This window comes from Buteo buteo, chromosome 4, assembly GCF_964188355.1.
Source record: "Buteo buteo chromosome 4, bButBut1.hap1.1, whole genome shotgun sequence".
NCBI lineage: Eukaryota > Metazoa > Chordata > Aves > Accipitriformes > Accipitridae > Buteo > Buteo buteo.
Genome location: NC_134174.1, coordinates 65,440,199 through 65,460,974, shown reverse-complemented (window position 1 = coordinate 65,460,974; position 20,776 = coordinate 65,440,199).

The window sequence follows — 20,776 nt, the reverse complement described above, 5'->3', positions numbered from 1 at the left end:
TGCCTTTCACTCCATACTGAGGAATTGCAATGTCCAGTGTAGACTGGGGCTGAAAGATGCTGTCTCAGAGGGTAAAGAAACAATGTGCACAGTGGCTTTCAAGGCCAGAAAAAGATAAATGGAATACAGATCTAGAGAAATAGAGAAATATAGAAACCCAGAATGTAGCTTCAAGCATGGTAGCTTGGTAAGTGCCCATATGGGGGGACCCCAACCAGGCTTGTGATAAAAAGTATGTGTACAGAATGGGCTGTTCCATGAGAATGAGATGAAAAAAAAACCACAACCAAAAAAAACCAAAACAAACAACCACCAACAACAAAAAAAATGCAAAACAACACTTTGATTTTTGCAAGCAAAATAAGCAAGAAAAAACCCTCCTCTGCATGTTTGAAATAATATTTATGAAAGTAATACCAAATCACAATTATGACAGAAAGCTCTTTTCTGTTGAAGTCTTTTCCATTCCAACTCTTTATTGTGTATTCTGAAATACTGATGTGGTTTAGAGAAAGCAGTTAGTAACACTTCCCACCTATTATTATATGAAGTAATATCAACCACCTGATATTTTAATTATTCTGGTCATTAACTCTCACTTAATTTGCAGCAGCCGCTTTCTAGAATTCAATACACCACTTCTGTCAACAACACAATCATTCTTATTAACTCTGTGCTATCCCAGGAGCAACGAAAAAGAGCATTCAGGGTAAATCATCATTTAAATATCTAACAAATTTCAGCCAGCCTTATTGTCAGCAAGTAAAAATATGAAAAATGGAATTACTTTTTGAGGTTTAGATGTGACAGAAATTCAATACCTGGGTTAATAAGGATCAATGGCAGCATAATCTCACTTGAATAGACATGGGGGATTTAAATTTGAGATGTATTTCTTACCACATGGCTTCAGGATTTTTTTTAATGTAAAAGGCGTTGAAATCGCATTCCTATTTATTATAGTTTTGTGAGCCCTCTAACTCTCAGGTGAATGGAATCATTAATTTGGTTGGCTCCTACTGGCATGCCAGAGCTCTGACCCAGCTCACTAATCAGCTGCTGGTGGTTCCAAGGTTGGATCAGGCTTTCACAAGCAGAACTGGGAGATTTACAGTATAATCTGGGAAGGAGTGGAAAGCAAATGGAAAAACAGATTCTGCTTCTACGATCTCCCCTGTATCTGCCTAAATGCAAAAGTTTATTTTTCTATATTTAGCTAATAAATGGCATCTAGAGCCACTGTAATTAATGAACATAATGGTTTCTGGTTATGTTTCAACCCCCTCTGGTTGCACTGAAGGACCAAGACCATCAAGTCAACAGCTCCACCTGAAGCAAAGCGTAAGCTGTTAAATCTAGCTATTCAGTTTCATTCTAAATGGTTTTTCTATTGTTTGTTGCTATATGGTAATTTTTAAAATCTAAAATATGTTGTTTGAGTGTTAGAACTTTGAGAGACAGAAGGTATCTGGTTTTACTGAAATTTCACAGCACCGTTTCATTGCAGACTTTATACTGCTTTTGCCCTAAGAAGGTCATCAAGGATCAGTTTAATGCCTTTGAGTCACTCTAAATTTGAGTATGGATGGTACTATATTGTCAATAACTATGCCACCTTCTGCATTAAGTGATGTGCAGAACATATGTGGTTTGGAGAAAGTCCGGAATTATAAAACCAGTTTCTTGCTAATGAAAGTGTTCATACAAATTAATTGATGAATTTCCATCTTGGCTTCGGAAGCAATCTATCATTCCTAAAGCAGTGTGAGTCTCCAGAGAGTACTTTTCAGATTATCACTTTTTTTAGATGTATTATTAATTCCTTGACTGCTGGATGATTTGCTGTTAGCAGACTGAAAATCGAATGTAGTAAGTGCTTGAGAATGATGGGGTTTCACCTGGTCACCTGCTTGGTCCTTGCTGGTACTAAATCTGGGGACAATAATGAAGAGCAAAATTTCCCCGCTTTTGAAAATGCATCGTTAATGCTGGTTGAGAAGAAATACTATGGACCAGATCTGCACAAAATATAAACCAATAGAGCTTCCCTGGAACTCATCCTTGTAATCTGCTGGGAACTTCTTAGATTCTTAGGTCTAGTGTTTGGGAAATGAGAACAGAAAAAGCATGATTTGGGGGTGGGAGAAAGATAACCACTTTTTCAGAGGAAAAAGTGAAGCACGGAAAAGAGGATTCAAGTTGAAATCTTCTACTCCCCTATTTTCCTGAATAATCTTCCCTAAACTTGCCTTTTCCTGAATTTTCAAATAGTTCTTGTTTTTGAAGCAGTCAGTGAGATGACCAACAAAGAACAGCCTAAGTGGTGGCATTTGAAGATTTCCAGTCCAAGCCAGGGAGTTCGGAAGCAGATGCTGGCTTATTATTTTCCCCCAAATGTTGATAACTGTAGTTTTTCAAATAACAGAACATTACTGTGAATTTGGGGATCTGGCAGGAAGGAGCAGACTGGGTATTTTTCACACCAGGGGAACTGGAAGAGAGCTGGAGAAAACTCAGGGTAGGAAATGGTATGGTCAAAGAAACATTCCCTCAACGAGTTTATGTTTTGACGTGATTTTCATGTTTGGTGTGAAGGAGGAAATGGTGTGATATCCTTTTCGTGGCAGGAAGATGGATGGTCAGTGGAGCACATGTGAAAGAAGCCAAGTCAGGGCTCTGTTTGCCTCCTGTTTTCCAGAGTATTTGGCTCATACCAGGCACAGGCACGGCTCTGAATCATCACTCTCCCATAACAGAGAGTCTGGAGAGAGGTGTTGAGTTTCTACAAAGATAATATAGAAGTATCATGAACTGCTGAGGATGTTGAAATGATCCATTCCCAATTTAAAAATAAAATAAATGTCTGTTATTAGAGTTAAAAAATAAACTCTGGAGGGTGAGGAAAGAACAAATAAGGATGCTAAAAATAATAGAGTAGAAATGAGTCTCTGTGACCCACAACAATACCGGGGTGTGTGTTTCTGTGCCTTGTGTGGGCATGTTGTATACACTTCATATGTTTACTGTCAGTAGACAGAAGAAATTATGAGGACAGGCAGCCCTCAGGGGGCATCAACACTGCAGAGCTGCCAATTGTTTGACATTAGAAAAACCAAACTGTACAAATGTAGCCTTATTATAGTAACAATCAGAGCAGAGTGTAGGAGTCTGTAGTATTTATCAGCTTTCCTGATTATATCTCATTGAATTTCAGTGATGAAGCTGCAGCCTAAGAATTCAAGATGTAAAACAATGGTTTTATCATCCCTCCTATCCTCCAAAAAAGAAAAAAAGAGGGGAAAAGAAAAAAAAAAAAACAACAAAGCATACTTGTTGTGGTTTAACCCCAGCCAGCATCAAAGCACCACACAGCTGCTCTCTCACTCCCCCCTCACTTGGGATGGGGGAGGGGATTGGGAGAAAAAGTAAAACTCATGCATTGAGATAAGAACGGTTTAATAGGACAGAAAGGAAGAAAATAATAATGATAACAATAACAAAATGACAATAATTAAAAAAAATAATTGGACTATACGAAACAAAGGATGCACAATGCAATTGCTCACCACTTGCCAACCGATGCCCAGTTAGTTCCCAAGCAGCAATTCCCCCCAGGCCAACTCCCCCAGTTTATATACTGGTCATGACGTCACATGGTATGGAATACCCCTTTGGCCAGTTGGGATCAGCTGTCCTGGCTGCGTCCCCTCCCAACTCCTTGTGCCCCTCCAGCCTTCTTGCTGGCTGGGCATCAGAAGCTGAAAAATCCTGGACTTGGTATAAACACTGCTTGGCAACAACTGAAAACATCAGTGTGTTGTCAACATTATTCTCATACTGAATCCAAAACATAACACTGTACAACCTACTAGAAAGAAAATTAACTCTATCCTAGCCAAACCCAGGGCAAATCTGAAGGACACCCCAAAGTTCCCGTGACTTCCCTATCTGAAAATGCTACCTTGAAATATTTAGGAACCTGGCTGTGTTTTTATATGAGTAAGGTTATAAAGAGGCTTTAGAGAGGAAACAAGAGCAAATGCTCATGTGTTGAAGCTATACCAAACCTACTGACACCAAGATAAAATTGCCTAGCCACTTTGTCACTACATTTGATAGACTTCCTTATCAGTAACTCAAAGACAGCTGTCATTACTTGCCAACAGTTAATTTTTATCGGAGTCCTACTGTGAAAGTATGATGATTTTCTACATCAAAATTTGTGACCCATCCCCACTTGAATGTTTGTAAAAGGCCCAGCACATTGTGGGTGCTGCTGTAAACAAAATACTGATAAAAATATGTCATTTGAGCTCTGATAAAATGCTGCCAACACTTGTATTTATACTACAGATCTCGCTGGAAGAATCTCAGCTTTTGTTTTTTTTAAAAGCCTTCAGAGTTGTAGAAGAAAGCCAAAGATCAGAAGTTTGCCAGCATCTGGAGAAACCATGGCCAAATGCCAATGCCCTCAATTATATTTTTCTGTTAATTTCATTATTTTTAAGCTGCATTCATGACTTTGCATGAGCCAGACTAGAAATTTTTAAGACATTGAACTGGTACTATGATGAGGATATTTTGTTTTTCACTTGTTGTTTCCTAAGACAGCTTTTCTTAGAGGAATTTTGTGTTTAACATTAAACTTATAAGAAGGTTTTCTGTACTTAGGAGATCACTTTAATCATGGTGGGCACGGTACCCTATCGCCTTTGCCCCTTCTTCCCTCTCTAAGTTGAATGCACAATATCTTAATCAATAAGCATTAGCCTCCCAGAGACAGACCCATTGTCCAAGTCAGTGCTGAAAGTCACCCTGTTTTGGTGAAAAAAAGGTTTTGTGATGTTGTTCTGCTGGCAAAAGGGAGAAATGGAGAACAGCAACAGTCCCAAGAGAGTCGGGTGTCACAGTAGGGAGACGTGGGGACCGATGTGGATAACTGGTACATCCAGCATTGTCCATTTATTACGGATGGTACAGAAAACTCCCTGAAATTCAGCCGTAACTGCCTCCCTTCATCAGCTAGCTGTGTCTCAGAAGCTGATCACTTGTTTGTGATAGTGTAGATGACTGTGAGAGAAACTGTGTAAAGGGCAAGAAAATAACAAGAGAACACCTGAAAGAAACTCACTGGCAGTGTGTTCATGCAAAACATCCCAGAGGGAGAGGAAGAAAGAGAGAAGAGACTTGGGAGCAAGGAAAACTGTTCCTTGTTTTTCATTCCTCCTTTGTTCAGGCAAACAGTACTTCATGTACAAATAAACTGAGTAGCATCACCAGCGCTTTTCTCTAATCTTTTTTTTCTTGTGAATGCAAAGTGAGAGGGGAGGGGATGGGGGAAGCTGTAGTCACAGCAGTGTTTGGTAGTTTTCAGTTCACTGATATGTTGTTTCAAAAGCAAAGGCACAACTTCTGCAAGCTAAATTAGCTTTAACAATGCACGTATCTGCATGTTATAAACAAATGCATGCTGGAAAAGCTGAGACTAATTCTAGAACTGTACTGTATTTCTTGAGTTCACGGGAAGCATTCCTAAATAGGAGACGTCTTCTTAAATTTATAGAGCCTTTCAAATAATAGAATCACAGAATCGTTTAGGTTGGAAAAGACCTTTAAGATCATTGAGGCCAACTCTTAATGTAACACTGCCAAGTCCACCACTAAACCAAGTCCCTAAGCACCACATCTACGTGTCTTTTACATACCTCCAGGGATGGTGACTCCACCACTTCCCTGGGCAGCCTGTTCCAATGCCTGACAACCCTTTCAGTGAAGAAATATTTCCTAATATCCAATCTAAACCTCACCTGGTGCAACTTGAGGCCATTTCCTCTCGTTCTATCGCTTGTTACTTGACAGAAGAGACCGACCCCCACCTCACCACAACCTCCTTTCAGGCAGTTGTAGAGAGCGATCAGGTCTCCCCTCAGCCTCCTTTTCTCCAGACTAAACAACCCCAGTTCCCTCAGCCGCTCCTCACAGGACTTGTGCTCCAGACCCTTCACCAACTCGGTTGCCCTCCTCTGGACACGCTCCAGCCCCTCCATGTCTTTCCTGTAGTGAGGGGCCCAAAACTGAACACAGGACTCGAGGGGCGGCCTCACCAGTGCCCAGTACAGGGGACGATCACCTCCCTGCTCCTGCTGGCCACGCTGTTTCTGACACAGGCCAGGATGCTGTTGGCCTTCTGGGCCACCTGGGCACACGGCCGGCTCAGCACATTTCTTTCTGCAAGGCAAACCCCCCGGATTTTCTGAAACCCTGATATAAAAACATGTTAAACAATTTTAAAAACAAACAACAGAGCAGGATAAGTCTTCATGGTCAGTGTGGTAGCTAATACCTTTTTCTTATCACTGTTTCTTAAGAAATACCAGAATATATCTGAGGTCGTCATCTTCATCCCTTTGCTCCAAGGCAGGAGCGATGCACTCGTATACCCATCCTGTCCAGGCGAGCAAGATATTTAAAGCAAGCAGTTACACCGCATCAAGTGACACTAAATGCCTGCCTGGAAGCTCCCTTGTTTTATGCACATCAGCCAGTTGGACCAGAAGACTGAAAAACGCAGTATGGAAAGACAAAAATATACAGGCTCTACATAAACAGAAGTCTGGACGTATATCTATTTGGATGGCTTAATGCTTCAGTGCTCTATCCATAGAGGCTGCTGCTGCCAAGTTAACACTGAGGCTATTTCTGTTACGCTGCTGCTGTAGGAAGACTCTATGCAGACATGCATTAATGATGAGAAAAACTCCGATAGCCCTACTGAAGACCGGGAATGCCACCAGGTTAGGTGTTTATCTGCAAGGTGCCCTGTGGCATTTCAGAAACTGTATGCTCAGATCAGCTCACTGTAAGCAATAGTGCTCGTGCCTCCCCATCCCAAAATAGCTGAAATAATATCTTAAACAACCTCAGTGACTCAGCAGCTCCCTAAAACCGTGAACAGGCAGGGGACAATTTATAAACAACAAACAGAGCTAAATTCAATCAGCTGTTCACAACAAATAATTTGAACAGCTCTCTGTGTGCAGTTAAAGCAGATAATTTTAATGTGAAAATTATGGCAAATAGACAGTCACTTTAATAGGATGATTAAGAACTGCAGGCTCCTGGGGAAAACACTTCAGCAGCGTGTGCACCTGCATCTATTAAAAGAAGCAAAATATACAGAATAACAAGCAGTAACTTGTCAGCCTATCTGCACGTCATGGTGCGGGCTGGTGGGAACCGAGATGGAAAGGGGAAGGCGAAAATACATTGTCAGGCAGCCTGGGACGATGTAATGAAGGTCCTGAGCATAATGCAAAACATAAAAGGACGTGGCTGGTTCGGGCTCATGGGTGGTGCAGATGAGCCGAGCAAGCAGCACGAGACTGGAAATCCACGTGGGCCACACTGGATGCTCACTTCCCTCAGGAAACTCTTTAAATTCAATGAAGAGTTTGGAATGTACATGGAATTTGGGTTACGGAGGAAGAAAAAGTAAAATTAGAAAGGCACAGGTTGTATCTTCACCACCTAATCAACTCAATCTAATCTACTTATTTTTACCATAGACAAGAATATGCCTCGGTTCCTGGAAGAAGACTGTGCAAGTTGGCCAAAAAATAGAGGAGAAAATAATCTAAAGTAATCAGAAGTTCTTCTGAGACGACGATCTCACTGCTTATGTATATTGATTGTTTGCTGCTAGGCAGCAATATTCTTTGGGTCCTCTTGACATAGGAGAAGTGAAAATAATTATAATTTCAAAATACTAATATTTTTTACAGAAATAATTGACTAATTTTTAGCAGATAATAGATTTTATTGCCTTCATAGTATTCCTTTGGAAGAATACATTTGTAGAACACATACATATTTATATGCGATATAAATATATACGTATGTAAATATGAAAAATGCATAGATATATATTCCCTTCCTCTTCTTTCTTTTGCATTGCAAAGGAGAAACAAAGTATGAGTAAAAATATCTTTAGACAAATACTGCCTGGCTCTACAGAGTGCTTGTACATTGCTGGTTCCAGAATTATAACAATGTGAGCAAAACAAAGCCCAAGAAACTTATTAACTGTGTTTATACATACCCAATAATTCATAGCTGGAAAGAGGCTTTTAGGCAGCTGGCTGGTTTTATCAGACCTGACACACAGGTTTTTGCTGATGAAACATTTGGACTGCACACATGCCCTGCTTTCTGCCCTTCTTTAAAAAACCTCTTTTGTAAGTCAGCACTTTGCTGGCTAGACCTCCTGCCCAGCTTCTCTTGGCCTTTCATGTTCTCTTGCAGGCACAGACATGGGAAATTGGGAAGCCCTGATTTTTCCATTACACTTATTCACATGACACCTTTATTAGAATGTTGACCAGCCTTCCTGCAAGCATGTGCTAAAATGCTGATGGTAATTTTTGTTGTCTTTTAGTGTCATGTTTGTTTTCCCCACTGAACTAGAGGCCAGCTACTACTGACTCAGGCTGTGTTGAAATTGATAAAGCGATTTCTCGTCCAAATAAAGAAGGCTCCTATGTCCCTCCTACATCGGATGTATGTCCTTGAATTATCAGGCAGCACTTCTTTAGGTGAAATGTCTACCTGCTGCTAAATACACCATTATTTAGAGAACTGTCTGAGTTCAGCATCACTTACATTTTCCTTTAGATTTGGATACCATCTGCTGCTCTGTTTTCTTTTGCCTGCTGTCACAGTCATAAGCATGTAATTACCATACTCCTACTCATTTTTTTCTTGTTCTTTTTCATTACAAGTTTAATTTCAGTCAGTTTTTGTCTTTAGCTTTCTTAAAACCTGCAATTATTAGAAGACACTTAATGAGATCAAGGGCAATGTTTCGTGCTGCACAGATATTTTTGAAATGGATTAAATGAGGACAGACGACAAAGCACTGAAAGCAATCTTTATACCAGAAAACATGGAAGGAAAAAGCAGCCTTGTAAAAACTATCGTATCATGACTTTGTATGTATTCAAAACTTTAAATGAACTACTTTTTTTCTCACAGTGGTAAAACAAGAATCTGCAATCCTGAGAAAGTGTAGACCTTTGTAAATAATCAGTGAAGCAAAGTGCCACCCTGGCTCTTGCTGTTCTGCCCAAGTTCAGAAAAGACTCAACTCGGATCAAGCCTGAGCAGCAGCGTACTGCCAGGTTTGCTCGCTGCTGAAAACCAGCCTGCGACACAGACTCTTCTAAATAGTGGTGAAGGGTCTCGTGCAAGTGCATGCTTAGTAGACCAGGTTACATTAATTTATTGAGGAGTATTAAATTTCCTAAAGTTAGAAGGAAAATTGACTTCTTAAATTATGAAGGCACTGGACATCCTAAAGGTATCTGATATGTTTATGGTTGTTCGCAACTCTTACACTGAATGAGAAGATGAAAATGCATTTAACGCACTTTGTCCTTTCTCACGTCCGTCTTAACGATGATGACTTCAGAGTGGTGACTCAAGGACTTGGTGACGTAGATGAGAAGGTGGAGAAACTTTCCCTGCGAAACAGAGGAGCCAAGGGAAGCCTGACCTGGCACCCAGGGGTGCGTGGGCATCCCAAATGTTGGGTCCTTGCATAGGCGCTGTGCCCTGCGCAGACCCTGGGACACAACATGAGTGGTCCTGGGGCAAACGCGGGAGCAGCGAGGATGGCTGACAGCCCTTCAGGGAGAAAATGCAAGACTGAAGTATGGTTTGTCTAAAAGGTGATAACTAATCAGACTAGAGTGAGTTCGGATCCTCTCGCTTTGCTGGGCTGGCTGTTCATATCACATTTATTTTTATGAGCACTATGAAGTTGTATGGGTTCCAGAGCAACCTGCTTTTAAAAGAAACAATTTGATTTTGACAGTTTGCCTGTGAGGAGCGGAGGGTTTACAACAGAAAGAAGTAGGAGCGATAACAATACAAACATTTTTGGCTGGATCCTGCCCCAGTGGGTCTTTTCCTCAAACACTACCAGAATGAGAGGTTTACCCCAAGATGTTAGTGAAATCTTGTGATGGTAGATTTAAGATTTTGGCAGTATTAGGTTCAAGCACACAACTTCAGAAACAGTTAGAACAGAATAAATCAAGCAAACATTAATTCTTCCCATATGTCATGAAAGTCAGGATATTTAATACATACCAACAGGAATTACTGCTCTGTTGAAAAAGTATGTAATCATGATTTTACTGTTTAAGAAGCTTACAGAACTAATGAAAGCAAAAGTGACATCACATATAGGCAGATACAGGAAAATGCTATGTAGCTGCAGTTAGTAAAATGGGAATTAAATGTGATAACTGGACAGCAAAGGTGCAGTATTAATTTTTAAATTACTAAGTCGGATGTAATGATGAAACCATTAGGAAAGATGTCAGAACATCACTTGTCATCTTGGAAATAGGTTCTCTAAAGCACTTTCAGGAAGTGCGGAAAAGAAAAAGAAATCTGAAAAGAAATATTGGCAATTTAAAGTGATAAAACTCCTTACCAAAACCCAAAGGCAAATGGCATTAGCTATGTCCAACCTCAACTGGAAAGCTGAATCATTTAGACTGCTTAAATTTAGAATGATATGCAGTGTTTCCTCCTAGTGTTTCCTTCAGCTGAAGCCTCTGCATGTTCAAAATTACCATCAAAGTTAATTGATCCTAATTATTAAATAGAATGGTTTGATACATGCATATTCAAATGTGGGGCTAAAAGAGTAATAAAGAAATTACCTGGAAAATGCTGTGCTGCAATGATCTGAATTTATAGAGTTTAATTAAACAAAAAAAACCCAAACAAACAAAAAAACCCCAAGTGCTTTCTTATTTCGGTGTCAAGGAGAGCTCACAGAGAGGGGCTCCAGGGCTGTACTTTTGCCGGCTGGAGTACACGCAGGGCAGGAATGGCTGGAGCTGCTGCTTGCTCTTTTCTCTTGCTTAACTGGAAAAGCTTCTGCTGAGCTGTATCTCCCTCCAAAAGCACTTTTCTTATGTTGAAGAGTGGTCGTTTAATCTTCTCTTCCTCTGGAATGCTTTTTCTTTCTGTTGACACAACGCTAAACGTGAACAGCTGCTTATTTACTGCCAGAGAACTGTGTTTGGTTTGCTTGCTTTAATTTTATCTTTCATTAGAGTCTTTCTGTCCAATACTTTGGGAATGCTCTGGGAGGGATGCTAACACAAATAATTGGAGTAAATGGCACTGATAGGGGTATTCCTGCATCGTTTGCATGGCTTATCCGCACACACCCATTGGAAAACGGGCCTTACAGTCACACACAGGGATATCGTATCAGTTTAGGTCAGCTTGTTGTTATCTAATGGACCATAAACCACCAAGTAGCTCACTGCCTTTCCCCTTCAGAGACCTCTTGGCTACCTGATGTTGTGCTGAGATTTACCTTTTCATGTACTGCTCCAGTGTGCGAGGACCAAACTGACTCAAGGGATGGACTACACCTCTAAGAGCCAACATACATCCCTTTATTTTGTGTTAGGACTCCTACAGCTCTGGCTGGGCCCCTTTTCTACATTGTATGTGCCACTAAATACAAAAGAATAAGTAAGTAGTTTTATTGTTTGAGGTGTCTCGCCACACTGGATGTGTGTCCACTGTGTTGCTGGCACTACAGCTTTTTTCCTTCAAAAGTCTGGGTAGCAGAATTTGGCATGAAGCTTTTAACTGGGTCCTAGCATCATGCTGGCAAAAGAAATATGTTTTATAACCATGTGGATGGCAAGTCCTTTGAAATGAGATGCATTTTCCAGGATAATTATTCTGTCTCTGCTAAATCTCCAAGCAAAACTTTCCAGGAATTAATATTCCTTCGCATCAGCCTTTGTAATGTGAAAGGCAATATTTAGGTCCTTCCTAAGGGATGAAAAGAAGCAGTTGTAATGGAGACCAGAGCAAAATAAAACCTCCCACAGATTCAGAGGGAACAGCCTCCCAGAATCTCTTACATTGTGTTAGCAGGTTTCCTTTGAGCGTTTGTTTGAGCCTGGAGCCGTTGATGCTGGGAAATGTCTTCCCCCTGCGAGAGGACATTATTGTGGCGTTGAGGTTTGCAGAGCCAGCACGTCTCCAGCTTCTCCTTCCAAAGACAACAGCGAAAGCTTTGCGTTTGGAGCCTGATTTGTGCATTGCCCTCGGTGCAAATTGAAAGTGGCTGTGAGCTGAACATGAATAAATTATTTCCCTCGTCCAGCCCTGCCAGCCTTTCTGAGACCGTCTCCGTGTGTGAGAAGAAGGGAGGGCGTGCACAGGGAAAGATGGAAAAGAGAAACTTATTTGCTGAGCTGTTTAAAATAAAGGAGGGGAGAATGGGAACCAAAGGCATAGCACAAAGTAATCATGTTGGTTGAATCAGAAATTATTCGATGTCAGAATTTTGAGCTCTTCTGGGGTCTCTTCTGCTTTTCTACGGAGGAGATTTAACACCTGTAAGGGAAGCAAAAGAGCCCTTAAGAGGCCTAATCTGTGCACTGGAGTGGAATTTAAGCTTCAGCTCAAATCTCTGTCTAGAGATCACAGGGAGAAGACTGGAGATACTGTTGTTGATTTCAATGAGTGCTTACCTACATCTGAGTATTGAAGTGACAATGTTGTTATTAAAGCACAGTTAATGATTAAACCCTGTGAGTCAGCAGAAGAACACATCTGGGGACAAAGATTTTGGACTTTATGTAGACCATAAAAGACTTCTGCTCTGTGAGGACTACCAGCTATTCCTTCTGCAGGGTGTGCCGCCTGGGTTGGTGTTCAGGATGAGTCGGAAACCTCTGGAGACCTTTCTGTGGGAGCTCCAGGTGGGCAAGGATGCTCTGGGAGCAGGAATAGGGAGCCCCACATTACCAGTTCCCCCCCCGCCCCAGTTTCACAGCAACCGTGAAACCTCCTCAAGATGTCAAGGAACAGCTAAATTTAAGTAGGACCATGTGTCTTAAGACTAGACGTATGAGTTAAGACTAGACATATGCATTATGTATTAAGGTTCTCCAATTATTTCACTGGTGTTGCTCATAGTGCAGTGAAGTAATATTCTGTTGCAGTTGACTTTGTGGTTGTTTTCCAAAAATGAGCGGGACTGATCAGGTGATAGCATTGCAATGACATTACAGGCTCGACTTTTGCAACAAAGAGGTGAAACAGACTTTTTAAAATGTTAACTTTTATATGAAAAAATAGCTCACACCAAGTCATTTATCATAATCACATTTCATTAACAGTAAATTTAACAAAATCACAATATACATATATAGTGTGTATTTACTTATATATGTCACTTTGTATTAACCATTAACTCTATGTAATAAAAATATATTACAACATCTGATATGTATTCACAAAGCACAAGCCATTGTAAACAGAATAGACAGCACAGGCCCCATTATTCAAGAATTTAAAGTCAGGACTGAAATTTATTTTATCATATTCCTTTAAACTGTAGGTACTAATATAGCAGAATTTTATGCATCTGCCTTTACATGAATGAATTTGTAGCTCTGAAATATCTATTGGGAGACTGTTGCAGTTTAGCTTACCTGGGACCCTAAAGTCCATGTTAACCCATGGCACTCTTGAGCATGTTGTCATTACAAATTGGTCTGTGCATCTCTCTATCCATGCAATTTAGAAAGGTTTTATTTATATTGCCATTTTTTCCTAAATAAATAGCCTCTGCAATTACATCCCATTGTAATACAAAAAAGTAAAATGCAATAAATTATAATGGTATATTTATAATAATATAAGCAAAACATGCCCTATCTACAGCAGCTATTATTAATGTTATTTCAGACCTACCTTTCTTCAGACTGGCTAGGTGCTTTTAGAAATAGGAAACCATCTATTTCCATTATTTGCAAAACAAAACATAAAAGTTTAAATACACAGGCCGGATCTTTTATACCTGTCATTATATGAATGGTTCTTACTCATCCAAGCAACCTTGGATTTGTAAAACCAGGGCCTAACATATTTTTTTTTTAAAGCAAATAATCATCTAATAATCTAATCTAGGGGAAAATGTTTATATCTAACTATATCTGGAAAGACCGGTGATAAGTTACATTCCTGCAAGAATTCAGAAGGGAATGATTAGTGGTTGCCAAATATATGGGATTTTTTTATCCTAAAATGATCTTAAGAAAATAAAAACACCATGAAAAAATCCAAGGTTTAGAAAAATGCCCTGTGTATAAATAAAGGTAAATCAAGGCACCTTGTAGTTATCTATTTCTATTTTCCAAGGCAATATGTGATAATGATTTTTCAAACATCTTATCTGGGAAGCCCTATGGTTTCTGTTATAAAAAGACCCATTCTTTACTCTGGTTGATGCAGGTAGCTTTATTTTACTTAAATGAGGCTAGGCTGTATGGCAGAGCATGGAGAACTTGTCCCCAGCTTTGTCACATGTTTGCTGTGTGACCCTAAGGACACCGAGTACTTTACTGACATTTTTTTCCTAACAAAAGTCATTCAATTAATGAGATTTCTTCTTTTTTTTTTTTCCTCTATAGCTCTTTGATCACATGAGCAAAGCAGGAGGAGTGGAAATTACCTGTCTTTGCATGAAGATTTCGTGGTCAGAAGCTAATGTAATATACTTTGATCTCCAGAAGGGCTTTTTAAAATTTTTGTTCAAGAACTCAAGGCAGCGTTCAGTGCAACATGACTAAACAGGACTACCTGTGATGGTCAGCAAGAGGAAGGCTACAGCCAACTTTGCACCCTGGGCCAGGTTTCATTCCCACTAATGCTGCACTAGGATGCACTGGCATTTCTTTCAAAAGCGCTGCTTTTCTTTTTCCTCAGGAACTCTTGCTGGACCCAAATCCAAGGGGAATGGAGGCTTTCAATTTTTTGCTATTTGTATGATTTTTAAAAAGGGTTTGCTTTAAAGGTCTAATTGTGTAACTACAGTGACTACAAAACAGTTTCCTAGTATTCAGTAATAACTCCAAATGGAGATCCTTTTCCTTATATATCTTTGTAGGTTATTAATCAACCATGTGGACTCGTGCCTTTGGGTACATTGAAACCATGTGCAATAGGATTTCTTCAACAAAAAAAATCATATTTTACTACACAATTACCACACATGCATGCTGTCATACACCTGATGCATTTGCTTCTCAATACACACATTTCTGAAGTGCACTTACAGTCTATAGGGCTAATCATCTTTTTTATAAATATAGACATATATGTTAAACTATAGCAACCTCTCTAGTTCATTAGATCAGCATTATTTGCTTAAAAACGAACAAACCTACATACATATTTACATGGCACGCACCAGGACTACAGGTAAGTAGACACTTTACAAAGACTGCAGCAGCTCTTTTCTCCATGTAAACTTTTATACCCCCCAACAGGGACAGCTGCCTTTTTGAGCAGGATGGTTTTCATAAAGAAACTTTACCCATCAAAGATTTTTGATATACTGAATGAACGCTGAAAGCATAAAAAGCAAATTTTTTTAAAAAAAATTAGATTTAAGGCTAAAATGTTATTGTTCTCACTTATTCAGGCTCGGGTGGGTTACAAAGACATAAACCCTGATTCTGCAAACACATAAGCCTATGCTAAGCCCTAACTATCACGGGCTACCCACTGAAGCAAACTCATAGTGACCACAGGATCAGGATCTAACTGAGCTTTCTGTGCTGAATGTGATGTGCTGAATTATTTAGTGATTTTTAGGGTCAAGTAACAATGAGCTGACATAGGTGTGAAGCCTCTGGCTTTGCTTTTAGGCTTCATTTAATCACAACAACATTTAATGAAGACAGCTCTAATACTAGTGAAAAGCAAGCAGTTTCCAAAGGGTTGTTTCAAAAGTATTCACTGCACATGTAAAAATGTATAGGACAAAATATTCAGAGCCCTCAGAGCTTTCTTCATTTAGGGTTAAGAGGGGTAAGGGAACTATGAAACCTTAGGCATGTAGGTCCAGAAAAAAACCCACTTTCTGCAAGCTACCTAAACCTCCTGGGCTTTAAGAATTAGCCTGTCTCCAAAGTAATGCTCATCCAGGTGTAGGTGGTTTCTGGTCATTCAGACAATGTCAGTAGTTTCCATAGAGCCCATCTGAAACCCGTTAGAGTCTTCCCAACCCAACAAGGATCCTCCTATGGAGCCTGTGCTGCTCTTGCAGCCTCAGCCCGACTCTATGGCAGCTACTGGTCTTTGATGGGAATTTTACATTTCTCTTTGGGGTAAGTGGACAGCTGAGAGTCCTAGAAAGCTCTCAGCATCAAAATAGGTCACTAGGAAAAGCCCGCTGCAGCCAGGACAACACAAATCATTGCAACGGCGGCAAAACCGTTCCCAACCTTCCTGACCCTCGGCTTCCCGTTCACATCTGTTTCTGCCCCAGTTTTGTAACCTCTAAAGCTGTTCTGATGCAGCTGGTTTTGAAGTTAAGTCTAAGATGTCTTCCCAAAATTATTTAAAAAAAAAAAAATTCTTTCCAGGAAGATTTTATTGTTGACCTGAAGCGGACTAAGATCATTTCCCAGCACTATTGCAAAGCAAACAGATGCATTGGCAAAATTGAGACGGTAAACTACAGCAAAAGGCAGTGATGTGCCTCTTGGGGCTTGGGCAAGACGACCTCCAGAGGTCCCTTCCAACCTCAGCTGGTCTGTGATGCCACGATACGCGTGGCTACTGCTGCAACGGTCGTCAGGCTTCATAAGGATTTGTCTGGAACGTTTTTAATGTCTAGATTTGATTTTTTTCAGAGGTAAGGGAGGTTGTAAAAAGTCTGAGGGCTGCTGAAAAAGATGTTGTTGGGGTCTTTTACTCAAAGGGTAAAACCAGGGATAGAACCTATTTAGAGAAATGTGGTTGCCTGACATTGCAAGCAGGCACATACGCACATGAGGAACTCACTAAATCCTGTTTATATCTTTCCATTTGTAAATACCATGAAAATGGGTCCCTACATATTTAGAAGACATATCTCTAAAACCTGGATATAGTTATCTAATGGGACCCTATCCTCAGGTGAAGCAACCAACTATTATGTTGGTTTATGTCAGGAGAGGACCTGGTACTTATTCTTTATTCAATAAACTCTTACCAGTCTCTCATAGTTTTTGCCAAATGTAATTACTCAGATCTTCACATTCAAACTGGCTTAAAACCATAACATAAAACAGGATCCTAGTTCACAGTTAGGGCTCTGAGATTACATAAATAACTGTAAAATGAATGGAGGAAAAAGCTCAGAATCCACAAAATGACATAGTGGGCTAAATTCCCTTAATCGTTTGCCAACGTTCTGCCTGCCAAATTTACAAGATATGAAGACAACATTAATTGAACATGCGTGTGAGAAATAGATATTGCATATGGATCGCAGATACCAACAAACTGCAGAAAACTGCATATTGCCTAAGCAGCTGCACAATTTTTGCACATGCAGTTCCATATTTTGGGCACACATTGTAGCCATACTTTACAAACTTTTTCAAAAATATTTAAATAAACACATGGAATATCCCTCACAACGCACACACGCGCATTTGTGTTTGACAAGAGAACAGTTCCGCTTCATGATCGGAGATAATAAAGTATTGTGCATTACATTTACCATCATTATTCTAACTCGCTCAAGTCAAAGTGTTGTATAGTACATATAATACTCAGCAGACAGATAGTTACTCATATCTACATTCATCACCTAGACATACATTTTAGAAAATTTTGCCAGTTGCCTATAAGAATTCAGCTGAATATCTAGCACTTAACGAGCCACAGTATCATATTTCTAGTATCTTATAAAATGTCATCAGGAAATGTTAGGGTATTACTTTTATTTTGTATACTGAGTTTGTCAAGCACCAGCATTTACAACTCTTGCTTGCTTCAGATGGTAGAAATATGACAATGTGTCAGAGAGCTGATGTAAGTAAGGGGAAATTATATTTATTCTCTGTTTTAAGATTAATTCTAGAAGAAAGGCACCATGAAAGAAAGACAAATTTTTAAACACATACAAGGGGAGAGATTTATTGCTCATGGTGACACATAAATCAACCGGTGACTGACTGTGATACACAATAATAATGAGACAAGTCCAATGCTGTATTCTTCTCCATCTTTTACTAGCCATCCTAAATGTACAATGTTTTTTTCTGGAAAATTTTCTTACTTTATTTGAATAATTGATTTAAAATTTGAAATCCTTCTGGGGCTAGGTTTTTCGACATACAAACCTCCCATTGACTTTGGCAGCAGCCCCGCGTATAAGTTGACAACAGCTGTGGACTTTAGCAATCATCCTGTTGCAATTTATTTAGGTAAAAGTGGTCTTAGTAAAACATATAACAATCTGATATAGAGCTTTTTATCTTTTCAAACTCACTAATAATCAACTTTCTAATATCCTGTATTCTGATACAATCAAGTCATCAAAATGACTTGAATTTCTTAAGAAACAGGTATTGAACTGGGTGGTTTTATCTATTGCACCTGAGAAAATTATGTTAAGCTCAAGAAGTAAAATGATTAAGATGAGGTAGACTATTTAATCTGGCTAAGGGCTAATTTCGAACGCAGTGTTGTAAAAACTTACTTAAACTCTGTGACTATCTTTGTGTGTATATTTTATTGGAATTATGGGGGTTTTTGTAACTAAGATTAATAGTTAAGCTGAAAATTTTTATTTATGTGGCAGTTGACGATCTTCATTATATTAATGCTTGCATTTATAAAGCAGGTGACAATGTAAATTTATAGATTAACATGGTTCCTTGCAGCTGTAGTACCGTGCCAGAGCAAGGGCTAAGGCAAGGCTCTCCAGACCGACAACTGAGGTATTACCCACGTTCACTGACTTTGGGGTGAAGCCCCCCACTGATTTACCTGTTTGGGCTTTGAATCACTGGCCAAAAACTTCAGCAGTGGACACCTTTTGCAAGGTATGAAGGAAATTGTAGTTGCCATAATGTCTGTTCTATCAATGACTTATGTTCATGGTAGAGCTTGCAAAATGGAGCATGCTAATATTTGCAAAATGACTGACACTGATCGTTTAGCAAAAGGGGTAGGCAATATACTAATTTAGCTCATTAACCTTTGCTGTCGGGGATTCTGCAGAGCTATAGGCACCAAACAGTGGCCTTTGCTTGGGGGAGACACAGGACGTGGTAACTAAAAAAAAATCCCACATTTTTAGTACTCGGGGCCTTATTTTCTCAATATGGTATTGACAGTCAGAATATGAGCAAGGACAGGTGGTAATGTAGCCAGCTGTGTCAGCTGTTATTTAAGCTGCTATCACATGCATGAAGCCTAGTTAATCAAGACTATTCAAAATCTGGGTACGTATTTGCTATTTACCCTCACAAAGGAAACTGTGTACTTTATGGCCACTGGACAGAAGCTTTCTTGACCTACCCAGCAAAAATTAATTTAATTTCTGATGTTAACTTGCTGTTGTCTTATGGACTTTAAGTCACTTTCTGGAGAAAAATGTGTGCAGAATTAAGGTCAGAATTGGTAGTAAGTCTTTTGCCAATCAAAGTATAAATGTGAAGCTTTTGAAGCCAATTGTTCTTTAACTGAAATTAATTTTAAAGAGATTATGAGGACAAAACACTTTGTTCATGCAAGTTGTTTTAGAAATTGATTATTCCTAAAACTTTTAACAGCAGAAATGACAACTGATTTATTATTGCTCTTGATATTCTACAGCTTAATTAACAAGAAAACACTTGAAAAACTGTCTCATTTCATAGTGTTTTCACTGAATTGAGAGAGAATTCACTCAAAATTACCCAGGAAAGTAATTCTTCATGAGTCACTGGAGGGTGGTTTCAGCGTCATGTGTCTATGTGACAGTTGTGAAGCCATCTACCAGCTGTAGTTGTACTTATAATGTACTTACAAATAATGTTTACAAAAATTAAGATACTGTGGCGGTGTCTGAGGAAGTGTGACATGTAGGATTGTTCTGGTTTTGCAAATGTTACTGGTATTTAGACCTATGTTAGCTGCAGGCTGAACTGAACGCATGATAAATGTTAATAACATTACTATGCATAGGTGCAATCTACAGCTATAAAGATCTATAATGAAACCTCCTGAGGTTTGCACATTCGGATGTGGATTCAGATTATTGGCTGCACTTTCATGGTGGGGAAGGGGTCTATTATTTTTGGTCCACTTGCTTTGGAAATTATATTTTTAAACTCAGCTTTAGGCTCGTATTTCCTTTAAGTAACATATCTGTAGGAAAAAAAAACATGATTAATAACAACTCAGGAAAAGATTTTTTTTTTTTCCCCCTGGGCACAGGGCCCAGTTCTGCAGCTTTGGGCAAAATCCGTCTCTTTACAGCTTAAATATACTGGAAGGTAGGCATCCTGACCTTTCCATCCTGTCTACCGTTTTTATTTTTCTGAAATTTAATGGGAAGAAAACTAATGAGATTCTGTGGAAGTTACTTAAAAAACTTAGAGAAGACATGGCTGAATCCAGCCTATAGCATGCTTCAAAACTGATTTTTCTCTTCCTTCAATTCTACAGGATTGTTCAAAAATATATGTATCAGAAGAGGTTGAAAGCTATGTTGGGCACTGTATGAGTATCTAGGTAAAGATTTTTCTATTAAGTTTTTCCTATTAAGACTTTTTGTAAAGCCAGGTTGGCAGCTCCATCAGAGGGAGCCTTACCTGCAGCCAGTGAAAAAATACAGCACAAATAACCCTGTGCAGCTTTTTAGAATAATCTTCCGATGGCGCCAGTTCGCTCCCATTAC